Here is a 19,720-nt window from a genome sequence, read left to right on the forward strand (position 1 = left end):
GAATAGAAACCCTGGCCCCTCTGGGAGAATGGAACAGGCACTATAACTCCAGCCTGGAGCATAGTGTGCAATACCTTCTGCAGCTCCGTAGCCTTGTTCCGGTCTGATGGTAGACCCATGGTGAAGAATCGCGCCGGGGGTCTGTGCCGGAAGGAGAGGGCGTACCCATGGGAGACCACCTCGAGAACCCAAGTGTCTGTCGTAGTGGCCGACCAACACTGGGCGAACTGCAGCAGGCGGCCTCCCACCCTGGGATCCCCCGCAGGCTTGTCATCTGGCTTGGGGGCCGGACGTCTGGTACTCCATGCCTGCTTCCAGGGCTTGGCCAATTTCTTAGGGCCAGCCTGTCGAGGAAACGACTGTGGTTTGGGCCTGCCCTGGGCCCTAGATGACCGAAAGGACAATGGTCCAGAACCAGAAGGAGCAGCGGCCGACGGGAGACAAGCCAATTTGGCTGCCGCCAGCGTGGCCACAATCTTATCCAGATCCAGACCGAAGAGAACTTCTCCGGTAAACGGCAACGCCTCCAGACCCTTTTTGGAATCTGCGTCCGCCTTCCAGGATCGCAGTCACAAGGTGCGACGATGAGCCACCGCTGCTGAAGAAATTCTAGACACCAGAGTACTAATGTCTAGGGCCGCCTCGTTGATATAAGTGGCCGAATCACGGAGATTGGCAATCAACTCCGCCTGTTCGGCCGGACAGTCAGAATCAAAAGAAGCCTCTAATGAATCCGCCCAGTGCTCCATCGCTCTGGCAACCCAGCAAATGGCCATAGCCGGCCGTGCTGCCCCCCCCCCGCAAGGGAATAAGCGGACTTCAGGCAGATCTCCACCTTGCGGTCCGTAGCATCCTTAAGGGAGGACATAGATGGCATCGGCAATGTGGCACTACGGACAAGACGGGTCACGTGAGAATCCACCTGTGGAGGGGATTCCCACTTTGCAAAATAATTATCCGCGAACGGATAAGCCACCGCCAGGCGTCTCTGCGGCTGGTATCTTTTGCCAGGCTGTTTCCACGCCTCCTCTAAATGGTCCACTAACTGACCCGAAAGAGGAAAGACTGTGGCATCGCCCTTCACATCTTTGAAAAAGGCATACTTAGATTTAGCCGCTGGGGGAACTTCGTCCTCAATCACCAAGGCTGTGCAGACCGCCCGAATAAGTCCAGGAATATATACCTTGGACTTTGCATCAGCGTCCTTACTGTGGAGAGGTTCCTGATCGTAAGGATCCAGAATCTCCCCATCATCAGACGTCCCCTCGTCATCCTCATAAGGAACCGACAGAGACGCCACCGGCCGTTTATGCGGCCGCATCACAGACTCCCCTTGCAACACATCCGACAAGTGCTGTAAAGAACTCGTCAGGGAGTTAATCCACGCTGGCTCCTGATAAACCGGGAGCGGGGAAATAGGGAGACTGTGGGGTACCACCATTTGTCATGAGGAAAACCCTGCATGGGTGATGACACCGCTGACTGCTAGGACAAACTCATCGGTGTAAACGCGGGCTGCGGAGCTAACTGGCCCACTAAGGCTGTAAGCGCCTGAGCGAAACAAGCCCAGGTCGGCTCCTGTACCGGTGCTGTAACCGTAAGCGGCCGCGCCATGGACAAACACTGCCGGCAAAGGCCCTCCGCGCTACCCTCCCCCTCCGCTAACGGTACTTTACATGTAGTACATTGTAGCCGGAGAGAAAAATCACTTTCAGACATGATGGCACCAAGTATGTGACCCCTCTCACCAATTATATAGTAAATAGGCGAGAGACCACCCTGCAGCACCGCACCGCAAGGGCTTAGCAGAAAGAACAGGGACAGAATAAAGCTGACAGTTTAGAAGAAAAGTTACAGGCAGCAGCGCTAGCACAGTCACATACAATGCAAAGAAAATCAATTCCTGCACTAACAGCGCTGATCACTCAACTACGCAGACACAGGGCCTGGTAGGACACAGCGCTGCATACACAGACCTGACCACAGTGGAGGAGAGGTATGCTGGGGGGACCCAGACCACGATGCTTCCGTCCAGCGCTTCCAGCAGCGTTCACCATGCGTCCAGAAGAAGATGGCCGCCGAGGAGCAGAGAGGAGGCTGGCCTGGGGGAGGAGCGCTGCCACAGGACCAGTCGAGACAGTGTGAGACAGGGAAGGCGCGCTCCCCTGGCATGCATTTAACCCCTGGGACGCCGCAGCGCTACAGCTCTGCTGCGGTCCGCTGTCCCAGGCGGTAGTGGAAGCGCAGGTTGGTCGCCTGGCTCCACGCTGCAGCCAGTCCCCAGGGAGCCCCCTGCCTGGGGACTCAGGACCATGTGATCAGCGGGGACCCACCGCGGGACCCCGCTGCTTACCTTTGTCCCCCTTAAATCCGGCCATGGTCCGGAACATCTGGGGTCACCACTAGCTGTGACCCCAGATGCTCACCAGCATCCCCGGATCGGTACCGGCGTTCTGGTACCGGCGGGGGTGTAGGGAAGACAGCATGGATGTCAGGACTGACTGTCCATGCTGTACATCCAGATGTGCAGCCACAGCTGCATAGGAGAAAGCTTCAGGGGCTCTTCTAGCCCCCACTCCGACAGGTGCACCCGACTCTGGCCGGGCACCAAATTAAACTGAGGTGCCTTGGCTCGGGGGCGGGGTATAGGAGGGGGACCCTAGTGCATCCTGGGAGGCTGAAAAGCTTAACTCTATGGTGCCCGGCGACTGACGTCACACCTATACCCCAAGGTATCCTGTGGATACCCTATGGACCCTGAAGTAGAAATATCATGTTAAATAGGCTGGTCCGCTTACGCTCTAAGGTTTCAAGAACAACTACTGTATTGTTTTCTACACTAACTAGTCTTTGTTGAACTATGTTTATCCCGACCGCTGCGTCCAGACAATTTTACCTTATTAATCAAATCTAAAATAACATATGCTGTAAAAACCCCACAATTCCACACATTTTATGTATTCTATTTTCAGCTGTTTTATCTCAACTGATAAGCAAAAATATGCACTAAATGAAGGCACATTAATGAGACGCTAGGTTGGCAAATCAGTCTGCAGCATACCATTGCTGTATAGGGAAACTGTAAGAGAAATATTTTATTTATCATTGATTTCGTAAGGAATGGCCACACATTGGTAGAAGAAGATATTAATAACACCGTGATAGAGGGTCTGGACCACCAAGATCACAATTATCTTAAATGTGGACTTACACAGCAAACCCAATTTCTACTCACACTGGAGACATCCCAATCATGGATGTAGGAATCACCTGGTACCTCATTAGTCCCCAGTGAATTAATAAGACAATAATTGGCGCAGCGGACAAAAGGCCGGCCTCTGCTCACTAGGTGGCAGGTCCAATTTAAAACTGCTGAAAAGTACACAGGAGGTCACTTACTGTACATGTCACAGATCAAACGCCTCCAGACTTGGCAATCTGTGCGAGTGGTGCTTGATTTCAATCAAAGAACTTAGAAGCTCCTTCAGAGCCGCTCGCTAGATGTGTTCGCTCGCACCCAGCGTAAGCAAATCCAGCGCACGCCCAGCAAGGCAGGCGATCGCACGGCAAGGCATTAGTATGCCCACTATGTATTGGCGTGCGATCACTTTGTGTATGCAGACGCCCACCAGCCATTCATAAGACGCCCACTTGCACACGTCATCTCCTGGAAGGGCATGAAACCATTGGTACATCGGGCACCATCGGATGCGATTGCAGCACTTGAGGTTGACTATAGCCTGCCGCAAGCACTGCGATCATTTCAGTGTGAAATACAACCAGGTGATGTGTACTTTGATGCTGCCTGTTAATTATGCACGGCGTTGAGACACTCACGCACCTCCACTCCCCCGTTTCTAGTGTCCTGCCCCTGTAATTAGCCACAAATAGCGTCTCCTGTCATTCATTCCACTGGGCTGTCTATGAGTGAACGCTTCCTGATCTCTCGCACTGGTTCGCGCACGTGCATTGTGATGCATACGCAGATTGCACATATCGGCCAGCTTCGAGCAATCGCATCATAGCGAGACGGTCTGAATCAGCTCCCACAGTATGTGCCTGCACTACACACTACAGTATATGCCTGCACTACACACTACAGCATATGCCTGCACTACACACTACAGTATATGCCTGCACAACACACTACAGTATATGCCTGCACTACACACTACAGTATATGCCTGCACTACACACTACAGCATATGCCTGCACTACACACTACAGCATATGCCTGCACTACACACTACAGTATATGCCTGCACTACACACTACAGTATATGCCTGCACTACACACTACAGTATATGCCTGCACTACACACTACAGTATATTCCTGCACTACACACTACAGTATATGTATGCACTACACACTACAGCATGTCTGCACTACACACTACAGTATATGCCTGCATTACACACTACAGTATATACCTGCACTACACACTACAGCATATGCCTGCACTACACACTACAGTATATGCCTGCACTACATACTACACACTACAGTATATGCCTGCACTACACACTACAGTATATGCCTGCACTGCACACTACAGTATATGCCTGCACTACATACTACACACTACAGTATATGCCTGCACTACACACTACATTATATGCCTGCACTGCACACTACAGTATATGCCTACACTACACACTACAGTATATACCTGCACTACACACTACAGTATATGCCTGCACTACACACCACAGTATATGCCTGCGTGCACTACACACTACAGTATATGCCTGCACTGCACACTACAGTATATGCCTGCACTGCACACTAGAGTAAATGCCTGCACTACACACTACAGTATATGCCTGCACTACACACTACAGTATATGCCTGCACTACACACTACAGTATATGCCTGCACTACACACTACAGTATATGCCTGCATGCAGCTTTGAAATTCCGTCCTAAGCTGAAACAGGCCCTAAGACCTTTAGAGGCTCTAAGCCATACTTACCTACTTTGCTGGGCAGCTTTCTGGGAGCAGCAGGAGGGGACCTGCTGCTCTCCTCTTCGGGGGGCGGGGCCAGACGATAGGCCCCGCCCCTTTACAGAAACCCCCGTGATTCGCGGGTCCATGAGGAGGGGGCGGGGCTAAATGAAGCGATTTGCCTAATTTAGCCCCACCCCTTCCCGACGGACCCGATAATTTCAGGTAAAATCTCCCCATCCTGCCCACTTCACTAGGAAGTGGGCAGGATGCGGGAGATATGCCTACTCTTCCGGGATCGCGGGGGGTTACCCGAAAAATCGGGAGCCTCCCGCAATTCCCGGGAGAGTAGGCATGTATGCTTTAAGCACTGAAAAGATTTTGGTGCCCCCATATATATTTTGCTCCCCAACAAAACCCTAAAGAAAAGTTATGCTCAAAATACTCTAGAAAGAGAATGAAGGTAGCGCAAATACTAAGGTCCTAATAAATTGCTGCCTCACGAGGAAAGAATAGGGGATCACCTATGGTATGCATATACAAGAAAAAAGAATCCTCTGGCGCCTCTTATAGGTCCCGTATATAGTAAAAATAATAATCACAAGATATATGATAAAACTGAAATAATTTAATAAAGGGCACTTATATATAAATAGGCATATGTAATTTATATATGCAGATATATCTTAGCTATAGCCATTAAAAGATAGACATACTCACTAACAACATATAACATAAAACATAAAACAAATATTGCTGTACGTAAGACCGCAGACACGCAATTGTGCGTATTACTCTGCTGATCCTATAATCCAATCAGGAATAGTCCAGATGACGGAGGTCATAAAAATGAATCCTCCTAAATAATGTTAATATCAGGTATTTGTCCCAGGTAAGTATAAACCTGTGCTTACCGCACTGGGTAATGATCCTCCACGTGGTGACTTCCGAGGGAGGTTGGTGAGTAAAGATGGTTTGCCGGCAAACTGGGGGTGTCTTTTGTACTGCAAATGTAACACAGGTCCCCTCCACTATCATCAACGCGTTTCGCCTGCTAACAAGCTTCCTCAGGATGGTGTGTGGATGTCCTTCTTACTCACCTATTTATACCCCCTCGATCTGCATTTCCCGCTTAGCCGCATTCGGTCCACTTCCGGCCAGCGGCACTATCGCATCCTCGTCACTTCCTGTGGCTTCCGGTTGCGAGGTGGATGAATCGCCTATTACTCTGTCTACTTCCGGTTCACCGTGTCATGATGTGAGCGTCACTTCCGGTTGGGCATAGAGGCAATGAAACACGTGGTCTTCCATCAATATCAGCGCCATAACATCAGCGTCCCTTCCGGTTCCTGGTTATGGAGTGACACAAGCACGTGGTCTTCCGTCGTGTTTCACTCGATGTCAGCACTTCTATTCGAATATGTTATGACTTGTGATAGCCAATAAGTGTCCCATATTCTCCATCAATTCGGAGTTATTCTTCACAGGTGAATAAAATCCTATCAAATGACCTTACATTCAGTCATAATGATACATTATGTTCCAAACAAAAGAAAAATCATCTTTCATTTCATTTAATTATCTCCTAGACATACATATGAAGAGTCATTGGACATAAACATTCAACATAACAGACAAACAACATAAACGAAATATAAAATATATAAAAAAAATTTATATATAGTTAAAAAGGAAAATATATTATAATTTAGGACAGGTATTAGTAAAAAACCATGGACAATATTAGGGATTAGCTACAGGCGTTTGTCTAAGGTTTAAGGAATGGTGCCAGCTCGAAATCGATATTAAGGCCATTAGGGTACAATGTTCCTAGTTCAAAAATCATTCTGGTTTCTTCCTTTGCTCAAAATACTCGCCAAAGCCTGTAAAAAAACCTCCAAATTTAGAGACCCCCCTAGTCTGGCAACACTGCACTCACTCTCAGTGGATGACTGAACAGGACAAGCCGGCACGACTAAGAGAAGAATGATCACGTGAGCCTCGGTGGACCGTGTGGCAGTTTACCAGTTACCAGATTCAGATCATTTTGTTGTATGACCAAGACTGATGTTTATCATTAACCTCTATTATTACTATTTTATTATTTTTATTATTATATATAGCCCATGTGGTCCACGGTGAATCCGGCAATGGATAATATCTGTGGTGCTCCCATTCCTTTGATGCCATAAGCATGTGCTTATTTTGCTTGGTGGTAAATCCAGCCCTGTTTATAGTGTAAAATGATGGTGATTAAGAAAGTGCATCGACCGCTGACATCCCGAAGGTAAGTATTAGTGTTAGGTTTAGGGTTAGGCACAAGGGGGAGGGTTACGGTTAGGCTGCGGGAGGAGAGAGTTAAGCTGCGGGAGGGAATGGTCAGGCTGCGGGAATGGAGGGTTGGGGTTACGCTGTGAGAGGGGAGATTTAGGGTTAGGTTGCAGGAAAGGTGGGTTAGGGTTAGGGGGAGAGTTAGGGTAAGGGTTAGTAAATACTTACAAAATTCTGCCTGACTGCCGAGATCCCGTACTCAACCCAGGACCAATAGGTACCTGACCTATTTAGTTTAGATTTTTTACAATTGGTATATGTAATATCTTTTTCATTGTATAAGACCTTGTACTGGTTACCCGTATGGTAAGATTTGCAGATTTTGGGTCTAAATAGTGGTTGTGAGAATATGAAAATACTAATCTCAGCCTTCCCTTTGTGCTGCACGGTGTGATGGGGTGTACGAGCAGCGAGATGCCCACTTTCCGGCTACGTGGTCTGTCCATTTGCGATGGAGATTGTAACCACTCCAACATTGAATCAAAATCAGCCGCAACATCGACATTTTGAAGTAGCCTAGGATCTACTCTAGCTACTCTCCTCAAATCCAACCGAACATGGCCTCTGAGGGTGCAGATTTGAGATTGGGAATGCAGCAGCGCTCCCATAACACGCCCATGTCACTCCCATAACACGCCCATGGCACTCCCATAACACCAATGACACTCCCATAACACGCCCCTGACACTCCCATAACACGCCCCTGACACTCCCATAACACGCCTGTGACACTCCCATAACACGCCCGTGACACTCCCATAACATGCCCATGAAACGGCCCCTCTTTGCAATCGCTTAATGTCACCTCCCAGTCTCCACCCTGAAACGCCCAGGGATCGCAAACCCCTTCTCAAGTGTTAACGATGTCGCACACAAATGGGAACGTCATCGCGCACTAGCTAAGGGTTTCCAGACTTTTTACGCATGTACAGTAGCAAAACATTGCTCAACTGCGGGAACATCGGAACCGTGGCCGTCTCAGAATCACGACCTTTACCTTTGCTTGGTGAAAGCTATTTGACGAGTAACTTGTCTACCTGTTTTTTGCTCTCAGTATAGTGGGCCTGATTCATTATGCTTCGCAACTGCGATTATGCACGCAATCGGCCAATTGCATTCCGCGCATGCGTATGCATCGCAGTACGCATGTGCGAACTAGTCACTGCGACCGGGACTGCGATCGCAGAGATTGTGCAGACCCATGGCAGAGTGATTGACAGGAAGTGTCGTTTGTGGGTGGTGGCGGAAGGGGTGGTCGGCAAAACGCAGATGTGCCGGTGCATTTGAATGTCGCTGCAGGGGCGTGCATAAATTATCCACTGCAATGCCGTACACAGCTCGAGTGCTCACTGCGTGCGATGAGGTTAGCAATTCCTATGTAAGGTCAGAGCTTGTGTAAGTGTGCGTGAGGCTAAATATTACGGATGTGTGTAAAATAAGGCGTCCCAATGTAGTGCTGCAACAGCATAGCGATCGCCAGGGCCATAGAGAGCCCGGCCGGGCCCAGGTAAAGGAGGGGGTGTGGCCTAATTGTGGGAGGCGTGGTCACGCCCCCTTGACAAAAAAATAAATCACTTTTGCAGCGCCAGTGTAAGCCCCCCAGCGCGGCGCTAAGGGGGTGGTAGCGATCAGTGTGGTCGCTCCCCCCCCATAGCCATAGGAGACTCCTCCGGCTGCTGCAGCAGCCACGGGCAGTCTCGCACTGCAGCCCAGCACAAGTTGTTTGCTAAGCTGCTGTGAGGGAGGGGGGGGGCCACGCCGGACCCGGGCCCCTCTAGCAAGCCCCGGCCTGGGTAAACTGTACCCGCTCCCCCCCCTCTCGGCGCCCATGGTGGTCGCAATGGATTGGCATATTATCGCAGTCAGACTGCATGTGTAACCGCAGCCGCGATCGCAGTTGCAATCTGTAGTGAATCAGACCCAGTGATAAGGTGCCAGCCAATCAGCTCCCAACTGTCATCTCACAGGCTGTGTTTGAAAACTGACAGCTGGGAGCTGATTGGCTGGCACCTTATCACTTTCTTATCACTTTTCACTGTCAACTGACACTGCTTAGTAAATAGACCCCTCAGGGTGATTCAGTTAGTGGGGTTTACCCCTTGCATTGAATCACAGAGGTGGATCTTTCCACGCAGCTGCGAGGAACAGTCCGAAAGACAAGGAACATGCAGAGGGTTCATGCGCTGGGAAAACCCACTGGCGCCGAATCAATGGGTCATCGTTTGTTGACCCCTAGTTTACCATACAGGGAACGTGCTATTTAATTGAATAGCATTTCCCAGCGCAGTGCAGATGTGAATAAATTTAGGGAAAAGTAGGATATGCCCGGAAATCACACCCTGAATCTCGCAGCGCCACATATCACAAAAAGGACAGGTGTAATACAGGACACATCTGTATATACAGTTTATACATACTTGCCAACTCTCCCTCATTGTCAGGGAGACTCCCTGAAATAGCAGCAATCTCCCTGTCTCCCTGAAGAGTCTACCAATCTCCCTCATTTCACCTTACCCCCATTATGACACTGTTATATAGAAGAAAAAACAGATATATACATTCAAATGGGATTAATATAATTTCCCTGCATTGGGTATAAGGCACAATGATCCCTGTGGTTACATGTATTTTCTAAGAAGTGTCAGTGTGTTTTCATCAACAAGTAGATCTTACTAACTGCTTTGGGGCTCATTTACATGTGGATGTAAATCAATTTTATGACACGCCTCTCAGATGTAGCAGGACACGCCCACTTTACCACCGCGCACATAGGTGCTGCTTTCACAATCTCCCTGAAATGCTTTTTCAAAAGTAGGCAAGTATGAGTTTATATAGATATACAGTACAGTATTTATGAAGCTATTGCTGTATGTACAATTTCTGTGAGTGCTGTGGCCTGTGAGGGAGGTAGGATTTTGTTTGGGTTATATTTTGCTGAAAGCAGTGAATATCCTGTACTTATCCATTCAGGATCTTTCATAGAGTTGGCAGATCTTCAGGTATCAGTTGCACGGCTGCCCAGACAGCTGACCCTCACTTTGACAGGGATATACTTAGACACAATCGTCAGCCAGTGCAAAAAAAAAATGGGCGATGAGCACAGACCTCTCCTCGGGAACATGTCACCGGGATGGTCTGCTACATTTCCTGATGACAAATAGCAGCTCAAACAAATAAACTGTGCTGGATTTTACAGGACAGCATTTCACATTATATTAATGTTTTTTTTATGCATTTCATAGTAAGAAGATTACACAGACGCACATTGTAGAACCACGTCCATTAACTATTGGAGGCCTTCAGCCTTCCCTTTGTTCTCTGTCACACAAACATTATGTTCAGTGACACGGTTCCATTAGGACCTCATCCAAGCTGAGGTTATGAACTGTACAGTACCTTAAACAAAACCTCCCAGCTATATCACTACACAAGTCTGCAGCACCCTAGCCTGCTGCCAGGCAGAACGTGATTATGTAATAAATACATTAATAGAAAGAATTGCAGAAGGTAGACGCTTCGGAGAGATTGGGGGGGATTTTTTATTTCACCATAAAAGGCAGTTGAACATTTAAGGTATTAAATTGTTTATAATTGGTGCATGATTCACGGCGTTTCATTTAACAAAGGAAAACACAACTCAAAACTTTATGTTCATTTGAAAAATTCTACGTTTGAAAAGCTTTGATCATCCTTAAACAAATGTGTTAGAAGCGATCTTTCAGCAGATTACCAGATGTATTGTTTAGTTAACAAACGGTCCGCAAAGACTGCAAAATAGTTAGAGTAGCAGATATACAATCTTAAAGCGTATCAAGCCAGAATACATTCCGCAAACCGTCCCCACAAGGGAACATTATTGTCAGGTCTCGCTGGGCGGTGATTAGGGTATTGATTAGAGATGTGTCGTTCGGTTCTCCAGATAACCGAATCCACCCAAATTTTTTGAAACCGGACAGATCTGAGTTGCGGTTCTAATCCTCCTGCGGATCGGAATTCGGATTTTAAATCCAAAGTTCGGGTTTTGGATTGCAAAAATTACATGATTTTAGCTGTTTTTAAAAACTTTTTATAAATATTTAAAAAAACAAACAGATCCAAAACACTTCAGGGTGGTTTTGCAAAACCAAAACAGGAAGATGATTCCAGATCCAAAACCAAAATACGGGGGAGAGGTCAACTCTAGTTATGATTTTGAAAGAGCTTCAGACTCTTCAGGTGCCTCAAGATTCCAATAGTCTTCAGGAATGTTACAGAGATAAAATAATAACCCTTAAGCTGCATACACACGGTACGATATCTACGAACAATATGAACGATTACGTTCAACGATATATTGTTCATTTTTATTAGAGATGTGCTCCGACCCTCGTGTTTTGGTTTTAGTTTTGGATCTAGATCTCCCCTGGTTTTGGTCCTGAATCTGGTTTTGGATTTTTTTTCCTTGGTGTTTTGTTTTCATGTTTTGGTGTTGGATCTTCTTAAAAAACCATAAAAACAGCTAAAATCACATAAAATGGGCCTGTTTTTGTTCCTACAGTATAAATAACCTCAATAACATTTATTTCCAGTAATTTCCAATCAATTTTGACCACCTCACAATATTATTTGCTTCATCTAGTTAAGGCCAAAAGGTTGCATCTAGCTAGCTGGCTGACTAAGCTAAGTGACACAGTGGGCGGCACTAACATGCGGCAGTTCAGCTTCTAATTTCCAACACGGATACAGTGTGTTATACAGTGTGGGTTGGATACACCAATAGTGCACTTACTGTGACAGCAGTGTCGGCAGAGCGGGGTTGCTGACAGTGTCCTCAGTACATGGAATGGCAGTGCTGCGGTGCTGGCAGTGTCCTCAGTGAAGGGAACCAGTGATGTTGGCAGTGCGGGGGTGCCAGCGGTGTGTTTAGTGCAAATTTTCTGGCTGTGTCGGCAGTGCGGGGATGCCAGCGGTGTCTTTAGTGCAGGTTTGCTGGCTGTGTCGGCACTGTGTCGGCAGTGCGGGAGTGCCAGTGGTGTCTTTAGTGCAGGTTTGCTGGCTGTGTCGGCAGTGCAGGGGTGCCAGCGGTGTCCTCATTGTAGGTTTGCTGACTTTGTCGATAGTGCGGGTGTTGCTGGCGGTGTCCTCATTGCAGGTTTGCTGACTGTTTCGGCAGTGCAGGGGTGCTGGTGGTGTCCTCAGTGTGGGAGTGTCGGCAGTGTGGGGGTCGCTAACACTACGTTGCGCAGCAGTGCAGGGGTGTCGGCAGCAGGGGATGCTGCCAGTGGGGGTGCCGGTGGTGTCAGTAGGGGGGGTGCCAGCGGTGTCAGGCGGCGAGAGCCATCTTCTTTTCCTCTTTTGTGCTGTTTTCAATGGGCTTAACGCTGATTGGCTGAGAGCCGTGACAGACGGCTCTCTCAGCCAAACAGCGTTAAGCCCGCTCAAAACAAAACCTCGCGACTCGACAGAGGGGTTGCGAGGTTTTGCCTCGGGTCAGGGATCCGGGGCAGGCAGGCAGGGAGATCCGAAATGAGGGTGGGTTTGGATCACAATGATGCATGTTCCCGCATGAACGATAACGATATCTATGGTTATTCGTACATGCAGGCCAATCTGGACGATATCGTCAACTTTGCCTGTGCAGAGATGTGACAGGATGACTTCACTGAAAAATCTTTCAAGTTTTTGGTGGTACCGGCCGTACCATGTGTGTGCAGCTTAAACTCCTCAGTATTTGGAATCTGAATAAACGGCTGGATAACAACACCAAGTCGTAGATAAATAGGCCCCTTTCCCTGGCAATATAATTGTGGCAATTAAATAGGCTCCTATTGAGGCAAAACGTATAACTAGTAACCAGGGGTGGAACTGGGCATTGCTGGGACCCACAGCAAAATTTTGAGCAATGGTCCAGACACACAGGTCAGAAGATGCCATTCGGGGAGCAGCCCAGGGCCACCTTCATCCCTGGACCCCCAAGCGGTATCAGATTAGGGGCCTAATTTATCAACGAGTTTTATCATATGCAACAAGTATTTTTTACGCTAAAGCCTGGGATCCCGCCAATCCTGATCCTGGGATTAGCTTCCCTAATGGTAAATGATGCTAGTTATAGGCACAAGAGCATTAAGAGTTTAATAAAGATTAACCAAAACTATAATCAAGCTCTTTTCTGTGGGAACAATTGAAAGAATTCCAGAGTATTTTGAGTGAAGGTGACCTTCTATTATAGTAAGTTGGATTACTCCAGTTTAGTCATCAACATTCATTCGATTAATTTCGATATAAAGAATTTCTTCATTTTCTGACATTACTAAGGCGTCTATTTACTAAGCAGTGTTAGGAGACAGAGTAAAAAGTGATAGGAAAGTGATAAGGTGCCAGCCAATCAGCTCCCAACTGTCATTTTTCAACCACAGCCTGTGTGATGACAGTTGGGAGCTGATTGGCTGGCACATTATCACTTTCTTATCACTTTTCACTCTGTCTCCTAACACTGCTTAGTAACTAGACCCCTAAAGCACATTGGCCCTCATTCAGAGGCGGTCGCAAGAAGCGACCGCTCGCTCTGAATGAGGGCGGCTGCTTGCGATTTACCACCCACAGCTTTAGCGACCGACCAGGTTGATGGTCGTGATGGTCAAGACCATCGCGACCATCGGGGCTTGCGACGAGACCCTAAGGTTGGGTCTCGGCAACCGCAAGCCCCAGGGAGCTTCCTGCTCTGATTGAGCAGGAAGCTCCCCACTGACATCACTGCTGATGTCAGTGCGGCCGCCCACAAAATGCCACGGCTACAAAATGGGGATCAACATCGATAGCCGCCCCTTTTGTAGTGAGCTCCGGAGCAAGAGAAATTCTGTCTCGCTCTGGGGCTTGCGCACGCGCAGTGCAGCCGCTGCGCGTGCGCAGGGCCTAAACATCGACCCACTTGCGAGCGGGTCTGAATGAGGTCCATAGAGTGTAACCATAATAGCGGAGACAGGCGTTTGGGCTGAGCCAATATACGTTAGAACGCAGAATCAGCTCACTACGAACAATGGTCACATTAAGAGGCAGAACTGTATTAACAGCTTGTACAGCCCTCATCAACCACAAAATTATAAATTGTGAACTCCAAATGCTCATATAACTCTTATGAAGTCCCATGTTTATACAGTCCTTGACGAACGGTTCCTCAAAAGTTTATCCTGTTTCTTAATTGGAAGTATCTTATGCCCTCACCAATTAAAATCACACCTCTTATCTCATGTCATTTATACCCATGGAGAGTCTGGTGATGGCCAAGACTCACACAGCAAGCTCTCAGCTGCAGCAGTGCAGCCCCTGCACAGCGAGCCACAGGCTCAGTAGCTATTCCTGTGCAGTCTGGCATCTAGGAGACTCGTAATGGTCAGCTGTTGGCCAGGGCTGCAACTAGAGGGAAGCTGGAGGTGCACGTGCACCGTGTGTGGCGCTGCGCCGGCCGCCAGTGTCCTCCAGCCCGGCGCAGCATGGAGGCTCCAAGCCGGACACCCGCTGAGATTTTATTACCAGCAGGCGCCCAGCTCCTTCCCTGCAGAGCCGTGGTAGCCTGAGGCTGGAGTTCTCTTCTGAACTTCAGCTTCTGGCTCTCACCATGGGCACTATGGGAGAGATGTCATGCTATCTCTCCCATAGTTCCGAGGGGCAGCCGAGCGGACCGGACGGTGGCAGACGTAGGAGCAGGGTTTACGGTAAGTATTGTTTTTTTTGTGTAAGTGGCACTACAGGGACATTACTATGGTGGCATTACCATATGGGCACTACTACAGGGGCATTACTATATGGGCACTACTACACGGACATTACTATGGGGGCATTACCATATGGGCACTACTACAGGGGCATTACCTAAGGGGGCATTACTATAGGTGTACTGCTGAAGGGGGCATTACTATAGGGGCACTGCTGCAGGGGGAATTATTATGGGGGAATTACCAGGGGGGCCCCCAAATTACTGTCTTGCCCCGGGTGACAAAAATCCTAGTTTCGGCCCTGTGTTGGCAATGACTTGCAAACACCTCAAACTCACAACCAGTTACTTGAATTTGATTCCGTGATCCAGCATTCTGAATCCAGCACCATCCTGGCTGCTTTCCTGGCTCTTGACCGATAGCTTTGGATGGCTAAGACTAAGCCATTGTCTGAGATATAACAATACTGCCTTTGAACCTCTATACACCCCTGCCTATACCTTCTGATATCCTGCCTATAAACCTCTAAGGATGACGTTTTTTTGCGTACGCAGTTATACAGTAAATAAAGACTCCAGACCTAGAACCTGTGGTTCCAAAGCACAAAGTATTATTCAAGTAAAAGTACAGTCAGTTACACGCAAGTTATAAGTACAATTTAGCGCAAAGGAATTATACAGACCCAAGTACAGTTATACATACGCAGCACTCTGGACCAGATGTAGGCATCAGCAAGAAACCCCTCGTCAATCAGCATTCAGCACGAAGACCAGGCACCCAGGGTCAGAGGACACATATTTATACCCCCCAGAAATAAACAGCACAATAGAGAAGTTTGTTGCTAATACCATTGGTTGTAAAGGAGAGGGCATATGTTACAAGGCATTTAACAGGTTGGTTCAAATAGACACAGTCCAGCCTCTAACAACTGGTGGTCTCTGGTTTCCCGCCTCATGCAAATCCTAACAGTTGGTCATATAATGTACATTTTGTTGCTTGAAGTCTCTGCGGTCCATAAGTTGAGAATGCATGTTGCGATCTCTCCATCGATATTACGGGAATACTGTTGAGAGAGTACGCATCAGTACAATACCAAACATGGCTTACTTATCACGTATAAAACCTTAGTTACGAAATAATCTTTATTTCCTAGCAATTATAATAAATGTGCATACTTGAATCTTATACCGTAAGTCTTATGGAACCTTGTATGTGAATATGTAATGTGTGAGTATGTGGGGTTTGATGTAAAGACGCTAGTTAACTTGGGGCAGATGCGTGTGCATGAAGCTAATATTGAGCGTTTTCATACAGGATCTTATGCATTCGCTAATATGCGACTAGTTAATGTGTGTATGAGAAATGGTGAAAGATGCAATCGCATGATGATAATAGTAATATCGCCACATGTACTAAAGTTTGAGTTTATCTAAAATGGAGCTTGGGCGGCCATTCACAAAATGGTGTCTTGTGATCTAATTTCCAAGATGGCGTCTTGCAGCCAGTCGCAGATGGCATCGCTGCGATCCAATTTTAAACTGATCTTGTCTCAGCCAATTATCCAGCTTCGACAGTCCACCCTTTGATAGCGAACAACATGCTATCACAATCTGATTTTAAAATATAATTTAGGCTTACATTTATATACTATTTAGTGTTATTATGGGATGGCACAAGGTGGTTCTTAATCCATCAATAATCTCTGAGTGGGTACATAAAACTACTATTATATGCACACCGCGAATCTTGGAAGATCATGTGAAAGTTGTGGGGGATACACCAGACCTATAAAGGCAGTCTTGAAGGGGAATTTGAGACTTTACATTATCAGAGGTGTTTTAAAAATAACAATTTAATAATACAATCTATACAGGTCTAAATATAATACATTAAAATGGTATTTCCTAGTTCAGGGTTGTAATGCAGTTCTGTATTTACCTCGGCATTCATGATTTCTTTCTTTCATTTTACTCTATTTTTATCAGTATAAGGATTAAGAATTTGCCTATGCTGGCGATCACTTCCTGGACCCATTCCCCTAGACCTGAGAACCATTTCACTTGGTTCAGCCATGGAACCCATCCTTCAATCTTCTCCCCTACTTCAGCATTATGGTTCTTATGAAATTCCCAATTTAGCTGCAGAATTTCATCCATCTTTCTGTCTATCACCTCCTTGGGGTCGCTGGTATCATTGGTGACATAGGTGCAACATTTTACTCCAAATTGGGTGGCCAACGTTACGCAATACCCTCCAGTAACAGCAGTTAAATAATTTAACACTATCCTGTGTTGCACCAGTTCTTTCTTGTACGCTTGCAATTCTCTCCCTGTATACCTGAATGTGTCATCATACATCTCGGTGATATTATCTATCAGTTTAGCAAATTCCTTAATGTATCTAAAATTTAATGTACCCCGAGCGATCCTGGTGGGATCCAGTGCGACTAAAACTTGAAAGCCAGTTGTCTCACTAATTAACTGAGTGGCTTTATGCACGTCACCAGGTATCATATTTCGTTTGCCTCTGTGTTCATATTGCATGTGAAGATATGGTGATGGTTTTTTTTTATGTATACCAAGCATTTCAACATGTGTGAGGGTCATAACTTCTGGGACTACTCTTCCCAGGTAACACAAACCTTTGGAACTCGGGGAGAGCCACTGATACACTTTTCTTCCACATATAAAATATACATTATCAGGGAGAACATAAGGAATGGTATGCATCATTATCATTAAGCACATTTCCCTTGCAAACAATCCTATTTCTGGGTCTTCCATCTGGTACATGCAAGTCTCTGGCTGTATTATTTTAGCACAATAACCATCTGGCACCTTACCAATAATTTCTTTGGTGGAACTCAATGTATACCGATACCTAAAATGTCTCCCACTAGATTTAATTGAGCGTAACAGATCATGGTTTATGGACTCATTATCCGCTCTTTGTGAGAAGGTCATCGTCTGATTATTCCCTGTCACTTCCCAACTCCCGGGTTTATTAGGGTTGGTTATGTTTAAACACAAAAGTGATCTATCTACTTGGAATTGATACAGTTTGAAATGAGGTGGTTTGGATGAGAGAAATTTTCCATCCAATGTTTTCTCTTTTTGCAATTCTAAAATTTCCGTGATATTCAGCGGAAATGGCACCAACCCTACGTTATGCTGTCCCTGGGGCACATGTGAACACACCCAGCAATCAGTTTGATTTAACACTTTGCCTACCATGCTATGATAATCCTCTAGAGGATACCCACCCCAGTACGGATTATATTTAGGTTGGCACCGTTGGATACAGTTCTCATCAACTAGGGACCCACAAAGCTCACTAATACAGGAATCTTCAGACGATAAACCTCCACACCTTCCCCGAGTATCCGAAATGACAGCTCTCTTAACAATAACAGTACTAAGATTGGTCAGACACTCCTCTGATTGGCATAGCACTCCTCCTGACTCCACTCCATCAGCACTGCCATCAGCTCCCATCTCCTCTATCGGTCCTCCATCACAGAAACTGGGTATCCCCAAACAGATCATCACGACAGAAACTCTGGAAGAAAGAACTAGGATGACCACAGCAGACCACTCCATTGCTGGAAGCACTGATCTACACATTTCTTTAGCTCAGGTATCTCACCATCACTTTTTTTAATCCTTCCGGCACAAGTTCGCAATTGACAGGTCCACGTTATCGGCCTCATCTCCGCCTTGTATCTCCACCGGTTGGTTAGCCTCCCTATAGTGAGTGGAATGGACCCACGTATCTTCCCCGGCCACCCTTTGAGGATGTGGTACTTTGTCAACAATCGTCAGATATGGACCTTTCCATCGATCAGTCAAACGACCTGAGCTAAAAAAATTCGGATCATAACAAATTCCCCAGGTTTGACATCATGACAGTTTGATTTTGAGATGGTAGTTAATAACACTTTCAATTTCTGTTATTCTTATTCATCTTTGTGGGACCCTGCACAATAACCTCATTTATCTTTTTTTTTTTTCACATGAGGCTGCCTGCTTAAACAGTATCTCAAAGGGGGGACAGATAAAAGAAATGACAGTCTGGAATGATCTTGGTTTTATTACCCATCACCTTACACATGTTCTGGGAAACGTCACCTGAAAAATGAGTCCCCCTATCACTTTTAATAATTCTAGGGATATAGTATCTGCATACAGGTTCCTGCAATTAAATCTTGTTATTAATAACTACTGCTCTAAATAATGCCTGGGCCCCTGGGTTGGATAGTATTCCGAATATTTGACCTGGCATGGCTGCCATTTATCCTTAGCAACCTTGTGTCCTGTGTGTGAGAGATAAAGCACAACAGTTTAATATCATTTAAACATGAAATACAACAATAAATCATCCACATTTTACATTAGAACAGATCCATTGGCAGGTTGAAAAGATTGTAAACAGTCATATAAGGCCTGGGAGAAGATAGTGGGGTTGCCTATGAACCCATGGGAAACCCGAGTTCATGTGTGGTGTTCTTCACTTTGCAGTACTTACTTATGTGTCCCACTTGGTGACAGTTAAAACATCTTTTTGAATGGGGTGGATGAAAAGATTGTTGTGGGAGTTGAGCAAGAGGGAAAGATGGTGGGTCTGGGTAGGAATATGGAGGATAAGAGTATGGTGGGAGGTATGAAATTTGTGGGTAGCATGGGACCTGTGGTTGTGTATGTTATGTGGGGTAAGAATGTGTTTGCTGTGGTGTGGGATTGGTGAGGACGTG

The sequence above is a fragment of the Taudactylus pleione genome, unplaced genomic scaffold (genome assembly GCF_031769625.1).
Source record: "Taudactylus pleione unplaced genomic scaffold, aTauple2 ptg001060l, whole genome shotgun sequence".
NCBI lineage: Eukaryota > Metazoa > Chordata > Amphibia > Anura > Myobatrachidae > Taudactylus > Taudactylus pleione.